Consider the following 9549-nt stretch of genomic DNA (forward strand, 5'->3'; position numbering starts at 1 on the left):
GTGGTAATAAAAATGTCCATATTCCCAAAACCATGCGCAGTTATTATATCTGATGGTTTTTATACCTATAATTACACACCATTTTATTTTTCTTCTTTTGATCAGATTCATATATGTCCTTTATTTTTGGTTATATTTATTATTTAATATTTTCACCCCTATTTCTTACACATATTTATGCATATTATTAGGACACATACTGCTCCACACTTTTATTTTAACTTAACAGTATATCTTGAAGGTTAATTTATTTTAATATCTACCCACCATTTTCAAAGTAAAAATGAGTGAATCATCAGGGCATACATTGTTCAGTCTTCTTTGGAGTCCCCCTCAATCCATTTAAGGCTTCCTTTGATATATATTTGAATCAGATTTAGACCAGAAAGGAAAGATTGAGTAACTTAACTGTCTTTGCCTAAGCCCATAAGCCTCTAGGGCTGGCTTAGGACAGAGAAAGTTTCATTGCAAGGTAATTGTGTTTCATTTCTTCCAGCAACTTCTCCATTGAAGCTTTAAGATTAGAGAGGGGAATGAAATGCATCAATGAATCAAACCCTGTTCCATTTTATAAATTGAACACAATCATTAATTTGCATTTAGTTTAAATATAATAATTTTATGATTTTTTAAAATTTAAGGATAACATTTTTAGGATGTAAGCAAAATTTTTCTGCCTCAAATTTTGCTCAATCTCATTGTTTTTATTCCTGTGTAATTTTAGAAAACCTGAAGACATTGCTTGTATCTCAGATTTTCTTTGGAGATCAATTTTACAGTCTAATACTCTGTTTATATTTTAATGCAAATTGATTTTCCTGTAGATGTGAAGGCCTTGGCAGGCTGGTGTGTGTGAAAACAGTGGCTATTAAGGGTCTAGAATTACCAAAGTTGTTTGCCCTCTGGAGGACTTTACCAGACATTTTGAACCATTATAGAAAGAGGTTTTCAGGGTTAGAATCAGTGGTGGGATCTAGCAGGTTTGCACCAATTCAGCAAAACTGATACCTAATTTTTGGTTGAGTTTGGCGAACCAGTTGTTAAAATGGCACTTGTCATCAGGGTTCTCTCTAAGGTGGGTGCCTCGGCAGCCGCCCAGTGTAAATCACAAATTTACATTCCTTACTCTTTTTTTTTTTTTTTTTTTTTTGTATTTTTCTGAAGCTGGAAACGGAGAGAGACAGTCAGACAGACTCCCGCATGCGCCCGACCGGGATCCATCTGGCATGCCCATCAGGGGGCGACGCTCTGCCCACCAGGGGGCGATGCTCTGCCCCTCCGGGGTGTCGCTCTGTTGCGACCAGATCCACTTTAGCGCCTGGGGCAGAGGCCAAGGAGCCATCCCCAGCGCCTGGGCCATCTTTGCTTCAATGGAGCCTCGGCTGCAGGAAGGGAAAAGAGAGACAGAGAGGAAGGAGAGGGGGAGGGGTGGAGAAGCAGATGGGCACTTTTCCTGTGTGCCCTGGCCGGGAATCGAACCCAGGACTTGTGCACGCCAGGCCGACGCTCTACCACTGAGCCAACTGGCCAGGGCCTTTTTACTCTTTTTTAATGTTCATCTGCGCAACAGCATCCATAGTAATGTTCATTCTGTCCATAGGTGAAAAAAATTACAAGTGAGGACGCCAATCAAGAAATATCTTTAACAATTTTATTGGTTTTTGTCAGGTGTTATTTAATTTTTTTCATTAATATTTTAAAACTCTTCCTATAGCATAATCTAGTTTTATGTACCTCTTTTATTGTTCTTATTTAAGTACTAAATGCATAAAATAACTACCTTTCGGTATATCTTTTTTTATACTTAAAATGGTCATTATTAGGGCAGAGATCCAGTTGTTAAATTATTTGAATCGCACCACTGGTTAAATTGCTATTCCCAGTCTCTCTACTCACTCACCTGAATGTGTTTAAGAGCCCTGTGATATATTCTGTCAGCATCAGTCAATTTGGGAGGTCTCAAGATGTCTTTGAGTTGATGAGCTGCCTCAGGAGATATGTTCCAGCAAATGGCAACATCTTCTGCTTCTCTTCTTCTAATTCTTGTGGCCTAACTTTCCAGGGCTCCTCAGAACTGTAGGCCAGGTAGCACTCAACAAGACTCTTAAAATGCCAACTGAGAACTCTAGGGGAAAAGAAAACTATAAATTCACATATATAGAAAGCATCATTTTGGGCAAGTTTCCAAGATGCATTAATTGGGCAACAGCTAGTCAGCTTTTTTAGAAAATGAATCAAAGTTGAATGCCTTCCATTGTATATTATAATAAATAATCCTCTCCTAAGGATGCTAATATTAGTCTTTCTTTCTAATTCATGGCTTTTAATTAAAATAAATACATTCATATTTTTATTATTTTTTTCTTTTCTCACCATGCCAAGATTTCTTATGTACACAAAATTTGGTCTCAAATGTCTGTTTTAATTGTGTATGAACCACTGTAAGTGCCCTGATGCCAACATGTTAAGAGCCTTTAGTGACCTCATCTAGTATTACCCTAGGCTTTTATATGTGGGACTTGATGACATGGGGTATTCCCGAGAGCAATCATTTGATTGATGCCATAATGTTGCTGTGACAATGTGGAAACACTGTGGGACATTTTCAGAGGCAGCATGGAAGCTCTAACCCAGAACAAGTATACTGGCAGAAGCCCTCAGTAAATATTTATTAAGACCAATGGCTACATACAATGTGCTGAAGGTAGCTTTTTGCTCTGAGTTAAAATTAAGATGAATTATATTATTGATGTATTAGGACCTTCTCTTTGCTTTTAAAGCACAGGGGAGGGTTTTTTGTTTTGTTTTGTTTGTTTTCTTCACATAACCTACATATCTTGCTAGTTACCAGACATTGCATCATAATGCTTACACATTCATTTAACCTACGGCTGGTCTGTAATGGCTTAGTGACTTTGATGTGACCTGCAGAAAAGTCTTGGATAAGGGCCTCGATCATACGGTGGTGAGTCATTTGACCTATGCTTATGCGACCAGTTTTAAGGCTGTAACAGTCAGTTCATAATCACATTCAGCAGTGCTCCGTGAGTACCAGCCAGCATTGTAAAAAGCAGTGCCTTTCAGAGGGCGTGTTTTGGAGGTTGGAGTGAATAAGGAGGGCATAGAAAGCCCTTTGGATTACAAGATGCTTATGAAAGGCAAAATTCTTGTTGGCTGGGATAAAAGAATGTTTTTCTTTTCTCTCAAAAAGGTTTTCAAAACTTAATGGTGAAAGATCTTGAGCCTTTGGGGTATACATTGCAGGATGCCCACTTCCCCTAAAAAGGTGTCAAAGGAAAAAGTAATATTTTGGGTTTTAATTTACGGCCTTGGGATAAGAAAAATTTCACTATAAGGATCTTTTAGAATAAAAACATGAAATGTTTTGAATAATAAATAAAGCAAATAAAATAATTTTCCTTCCATTTCTACAAAAAAAAATGATTATTGTCATATTTTCTACAGTATTTAACAGATAAGGCATAAACTCCTTGGTGAGTGCTACCTGTCCAGCAAAGAATATGATCTGAAGTACTGAATCCGCTCTGCTGAAGTCAAATCAGTTGTGTCAAAAGGAAACATCTTTCCTCCCTAAAAATTGGTCTGAAGCAGTAGTTCTTAGATTCTGGTCTGGAATCACTGGTGATCCATTATAACCCTTGTTCATGGATTGCACGAGATTCAAGTTCTAATATAGCCCCATTCAAGGCATTCAACTTTACATAAATATATTAGAGTATAAGAGCTAGACAATTCTTTACAAGTTTGCCATCAAAATTATTGCAAATTGACCTCTAATTCTCAGTGCAGTCTCCCAGGGAACATCCATGGCCTTTTTCCTTTATTGGTTGGTTGGTTTTATTTACCAAAGCCCATTTCCCAAACAGAAATTGAGAGCTGCTGGTCTAAAGAGCAACAGCTGCAAATTGAGGTTAAATGCTTTCAGATATATTGTCTGTCTTTGTCTTTGCCAAAGCTAATTACTCCTCTCAAGTTATTCTGGGCAATTATTTTCTCTTTCCTCATTCTGAGTTCAGGAATAATAAAATAGTGGTTACTGGGGTGTTTTTGTTTATAAGTTCGATCTAACAGTTATGCCTTTCATTAAACAAACACTAACCTCAACTAAATGTTTACATATACCCTCCCCCACGTTTTCTGAAGATTTCAACATAAGGGATGAGAATTTCCACAAAAGATTTTTCCAGAAACTTTATAGGACATCTTTGACTCCATCTTTTAAATCTTACGTTAAAATATTGAATGCTACTTGACCATGTATGTAACCATGTCACTCAGTTTTGTACATCTCATCAGATTGGCGAAATCTCTAAAAGATCGCCTGATTTATTCTCAGTAATAATTTTTTCTTTGATTACTCCTAAAACTCTGCAAAATGTATACTTTTTGAATGTACTATATACTTTTCAAAGGGAACAAGTTATGAAGAACTCATTCTTTAAATTCTTTTCTGAGGAAAGTTCCTTAGATATTTATCATATTGCACTAACAAGTTGATATCAACTTTATTTGGATGTTTAGTAGATTAAGGAGTCAATAAGTCTTACAATTCTGTGTTAATCATTTATATGTTGATCTTTTGTTTTCTTTTCCTAACAAACATTGAAGTATAAATGAATGTCATCAGGAATCAAGACAATTAAGTTTGGAAGGGGCATTTGGGAAGGGCTCTGTGTGCCCTATAAAATAGAGAACCAGAATTATGTAGTCTGAGTTTCTAAAGAATGCAACAACTTCTTTGTCAAATTTGCTGTAAACAAAGAAAATAATAATCAATTGGGCAATGAGTTACTATTTAGTGTTCACCCAGATGTGTCATTACCTTTTGGTTAAAGAGTGAAGACTAAGTCCATACATCAGCAGTCAACCATATTAGCAGTCAGCATTAATGAGGAAAAACAATACAAATTCTGAAACCCAAACTGGAGTACCCTGACCAAATGGCCTACACAGCTTATCTGAATGTCCTTGACAGGGCATACAGCCATAATTTTAAGAGAAAATAAAGGAAAAGGAAAAGGAAAAGATTCCATTCCGAGGGAACACATTCTTCCCAAACAAGTACAACCCATTAAATTTTATGAATGTTTTCCCTCAATTGCTTTCTCAAAAAAACCCCCAACAAACCAGAATTACCTACTACTTTTTTGATGTTACATAAGGCCAGCTGAGTGACCATCCCAATGAAGAGAAAACCGTGAGAGTATCACCCTTCAGTCCAGAGCAGTTGACAACTTTATGCCTTGCCCTTATTTTTATATCAAAGTTCATGTATTGGAAACTAGTTCATATCCACCATTTTATTAAATTCTCAAAAAGAATGCCTATGACTCATATCCATATTTTCTGACAGAACATCTATGAAGGCATCCTGTATGTTTTCTTGTTTTTATGCCATCTCTTTGCTTCATTGATGATGCCTGTAAGAGACCTGTGCTTTCTCCTCACGGTGCATCTGCTCCTTCAGACACTTCTGCTGGAGCCTGAAGAGAGGCAGGCAGCCGTGAATAAATAATTAGGATTATGTCTTACACTGTTTCACTGGGAGCTGAGATCTCCATAAGACACTGAACGTGAAAAGGGGGTTGTCTGCAGTGTTTTTCTAAAGAAGAATGTTCAAAAGTATAGGGCATGATATTTTCTACACAGTCTTATTGTGCAACTTAAAGGAGGCAGATATTATTTTATTTTAAGAATGAAACTAAGGAAAATAATTCAGTCAGTGGTTCCCCAAGGTCAGACAGCATCTGAGATTTCAGCCTGGACTAAAACCCAGATTGCCAGACTTGTTGTCCAGTGAAAGAACAGAGCATTGTTGTTGCTCGGACCTACACCATCCTTAGATGGCGATTTCCTCTCAGTTTGCCCTCTCAGTGCTGCTCATGTCAGGTGGCTTGCAGTTTCTATGGGAGTTGAGACTTCACCCTAATAAATAAAGTGTTAACAACAAAGAAAAGAATTTTAAGCTCAAAGCTCTTTGGGCAACTGAATATTGAAAACACACGGTTTATTAACCAATCTATGAGGAAAGGTTTACTATTTGTTTCCATCTTCTTTTGAACTTAGGAGTAAATTAGAGAAGGAGAGAGTAAAAGGAAGACAAAGGAAAATAAACAAATAATAGCAAAGGGAAGGACATTAGGTAATATATAGCCAGGGGAAGTAGCTTAATAAAAATATTAAATAACACACTTATTAATAAATACTAACGCAAGAATAAGCCCTATTTTGCGTACTCACCACTGTCAGCCTACGTTGGCCTACCCCTGTATGACCCCCAGATGGGGCTTCACATATTCCAAACGAACGTTTCTCTTATGGAAAAAGTTCGCACTGCAGTCTAAAATTGAAGTTTTTTCTAGGACTTTAGGTATCATTTAGGTCTGAAAATCTTACTGAAGGTGAGCAGTTTTGTCAAGGATTCACTTATCAGAGTGACAGACGAAGACCTAGAACTGGAGCTTCTCATTCATTCATTCATTCATTCATGTAATCATGTCACTACCCTACTTCAAGCCATCCTAAGTCTGACTAGACCTTGCCTCTAGGATGAAATCCAAACACTATAGGCATGTCTCCATTGCCCAGTTATTTTATCCACACCTGCTTCTTTCTGCTTCCCTACCAATTTTCTCCCTTTCTCAGCAGGCCCCAGTCACTCCAGCCTTCTGAACTCTGTTCCTTAAACCTGCCAAACTCTCTCCCTCAGCACAAGCTTTTCACTACCTTTTCTCTTGCCTTCCACTGGATCTTCTCATGGCTGATGTGTTCTTACCACTGAAGACTCAACCTCCTTAGGAAGGCATTGCCAGGATGCTATGTGTAATCCCCACCCTGCTATGTTTAATTATGCCATCCATTTTTTTTTAATTTATATATATAAAGAGCTTAACAAATTCACTCTTATTTGTGCACTTGTTTCATTATTTGTTTTCTTTGTTGTGTAACTCTTGTCTGGAATGTGTGCTCTGTGACAGTAGCAAACAGGTCTGACTTGTTTACTGTTATAGTCACAGTTCCCAGAACAGTGCCTGGCACATAGAAGGTGCTTAATAAATGTTTGTTGAACTTAATTCTAAATGAATTTAAATATACATATTATATGTTTATATATTTATATAAAATTTTGAATACCTATCCTCACAGAGCACTAGAGATTCAAAGGGAGAAAAGGAAAGAATTCTTGCCCTGAAGAGACTCAAAGCCTAGTGACTTCATGGAGTTGATTTTCTACTCCATTACACACTCATTAAGTTTCACTCAGCAACTAGCAGATTTCCTGGAGATTCAGGTAATCTGATTTCCAAAAATAGTCATCCACTCAGATTCTAGACTATTCATTGGTAAAGTGATTATACCTCTCATTTTGCCTGGGACAGATCCTATTTACAACTACTGTTCTGATGTAATTATTTTGCTCTCAAAAGTGTTCCAGTTTAGCCTGACCTGTGGTGGTGCAGTGGATAAAGTGTCAACCTGGAAATGCTGAGGTCGCCCGTTCAAAACCCTGGGCTTGCCTGGTCAAGGCACATATGGGAGTTGATGCTTCCAGCTCCTCCCCCCCCTTCTCTCTCTCTGTCTCTCTGTCTCTCTCTCTCTCTCTCTCTGTCTCTCCCTCTCCTCTCTAAAATGAATAATAATAAAAAAAAAGTGTTCCAGTTTATATGCTAAACTACTCAGATATTCTATTCCTTGTCAGCCAGTTCCTAATAATTGGTAATTATTGGTAGTTAGAGTGCTTTAACAACACAGACTACATCAATTGAATAATGTGGAAAGTCAACTCATATATCTAGAAAGGGGCAACTTCTTAAGGTAAAAGTCTGAGGGAAATATAGGATGGCTCTACTCTCTCAGTCCCAATTAGTGAGGCCACTAATGAGGCCTGGATTTCCCAAGATAAATTGAGGAGTTTTGAGCAGTGCAAATAAGAGTTATATGCAAAATATAAAATAGGTTGATGATTCTTTATTGTGCCAGAAACTAATCCTCAAACTTAGCTTACATTTCCTCATACTAATTATTATGACTTCTACTTTACAGATGATGAAATTGAGGGTTACAAAGGTTAAATTAACATCCAAGGTCACAGAGCTAGAAATTAAGAGGTTTAGAACCCAAATACGCCTCTTTGTGATCTCCTGCCCCAACCACTAAGTCACTAAGTCCATTGCTTCTTAGACAAATAAGTAAACAAGCACAGAAGTTGACAAAAGCTTCCTCTACTTAAGTTGATTTGGGGAGTTTAGGTTAAATAGACCATGCTATGTAGGGTACTTTTCTACAAGACATTTTTCTGTCTACAACATGCCAAAGTGCTTGGTACATCTTCAAGGAGTGATGTGAGCATAGTGTCTACATCACTAATGGAGCCACGGCACCTTTTTTTTTCATCAGGAGGACTAAAGTTTTGCAGATTAAGCTTTGGCCAACGTTGCTTTAGGAACTTGAACAGGATCAGCTATCCTCTTCCCTGTGTGTCAGCCTTCCATGGTGTAAACAGAGACCCGTACACTGAGTCCACATCAAGGTCTTCCTTTGTGGGCCTCCAGTTTCCTCAGCTCTGTAAGGAAGAGAAGATCATCCTTGTAACCCTGAGACTTCATGGTGATAGCATCTAATACCTATATCCATGCTTTTAACTATCTTTCATTGTGCCTTCTCATCTGCCATACTGAACTTTCTGGTTTTTCACTTCATCTTCTTTTTATTTACAAGCCTAGAATTCTTCACAGGGGAATCGATAAGTTGGTTTTGGTCAACGTTCTTACTACTTAAGTCAAAGCTTGACCATTTAGAGCACATAAGATAGAGATGAGGAAAAAAAGAACTTCGCATACAACAGAGCGAGAACAAATACATGGGCCAGTTTTAGTCCTCTCTGACACTTTTGAGGTTGGTGAGTGAGGGAGGGGGGTGGATATGAAGGAGGGGTGGGTAGGGGTGGAGGCTTGTACCTGCATTTTTCAACTGAGCATGTGTTTTCTAGGTACAGCCTAGGGTGCTTCTATTCCAGGATGGGGGAGGCAACAGATAAAGAAATTAAAGGGCAGAAACTTAATCCCTCCTACCCATTCTCTTTGCAACAAGGGCAATACTGACCTTGAATGTTTCTGTACCCATTGCGATAGAGTTGAGTTTCCAATGGCTTTTGTCAGTCATTTATGAGTGTTCTCCACTTTTCTTTCTTCTCTGCTCCTACCATCCTTGCTCACTCCTCAAAATCTTTCTGCCTCCTCCTCAGTGACTGAAACTGACAGGTATCAGAAGCCAATTTATTACTGTGACCCAGGCAAACCACGGTCTGAAATAACCTGGCTTAGCTACTGTTTTATGGCCTAGATACCTGAGACAAACCATTCTTCTCCAAAACATCCACTTAACCCTTCCCCACCCAAGACCTGCTTCCTATGTTTTATAAGGATGTCTTAACTTGGGTGACAAATGTTTTTCCTTTCATACACGTTTATGTGACTTCTGCAGATCAGTCATATTGAAACTTTTTTAAAAAAAATATGCACACAGATT

The sequence above is a fragment of the Saccopteryx bilineata genome, chromosome 5, assembly GCF_036850765.1.
Source record: "Saccopteryx bilineata isolate mSacBil1 chromosome 5, mSacBil1_pri_phased_curated, whole genome shotgun sequence".
Classification (NCBI taxonomy): domain Eukaryota; kingdom Metazoa; phylum Chordata; class Mammalia; order Chiroptera; family Emballonuridae; genus Saccopteryx; species Saccopteryx bilineata.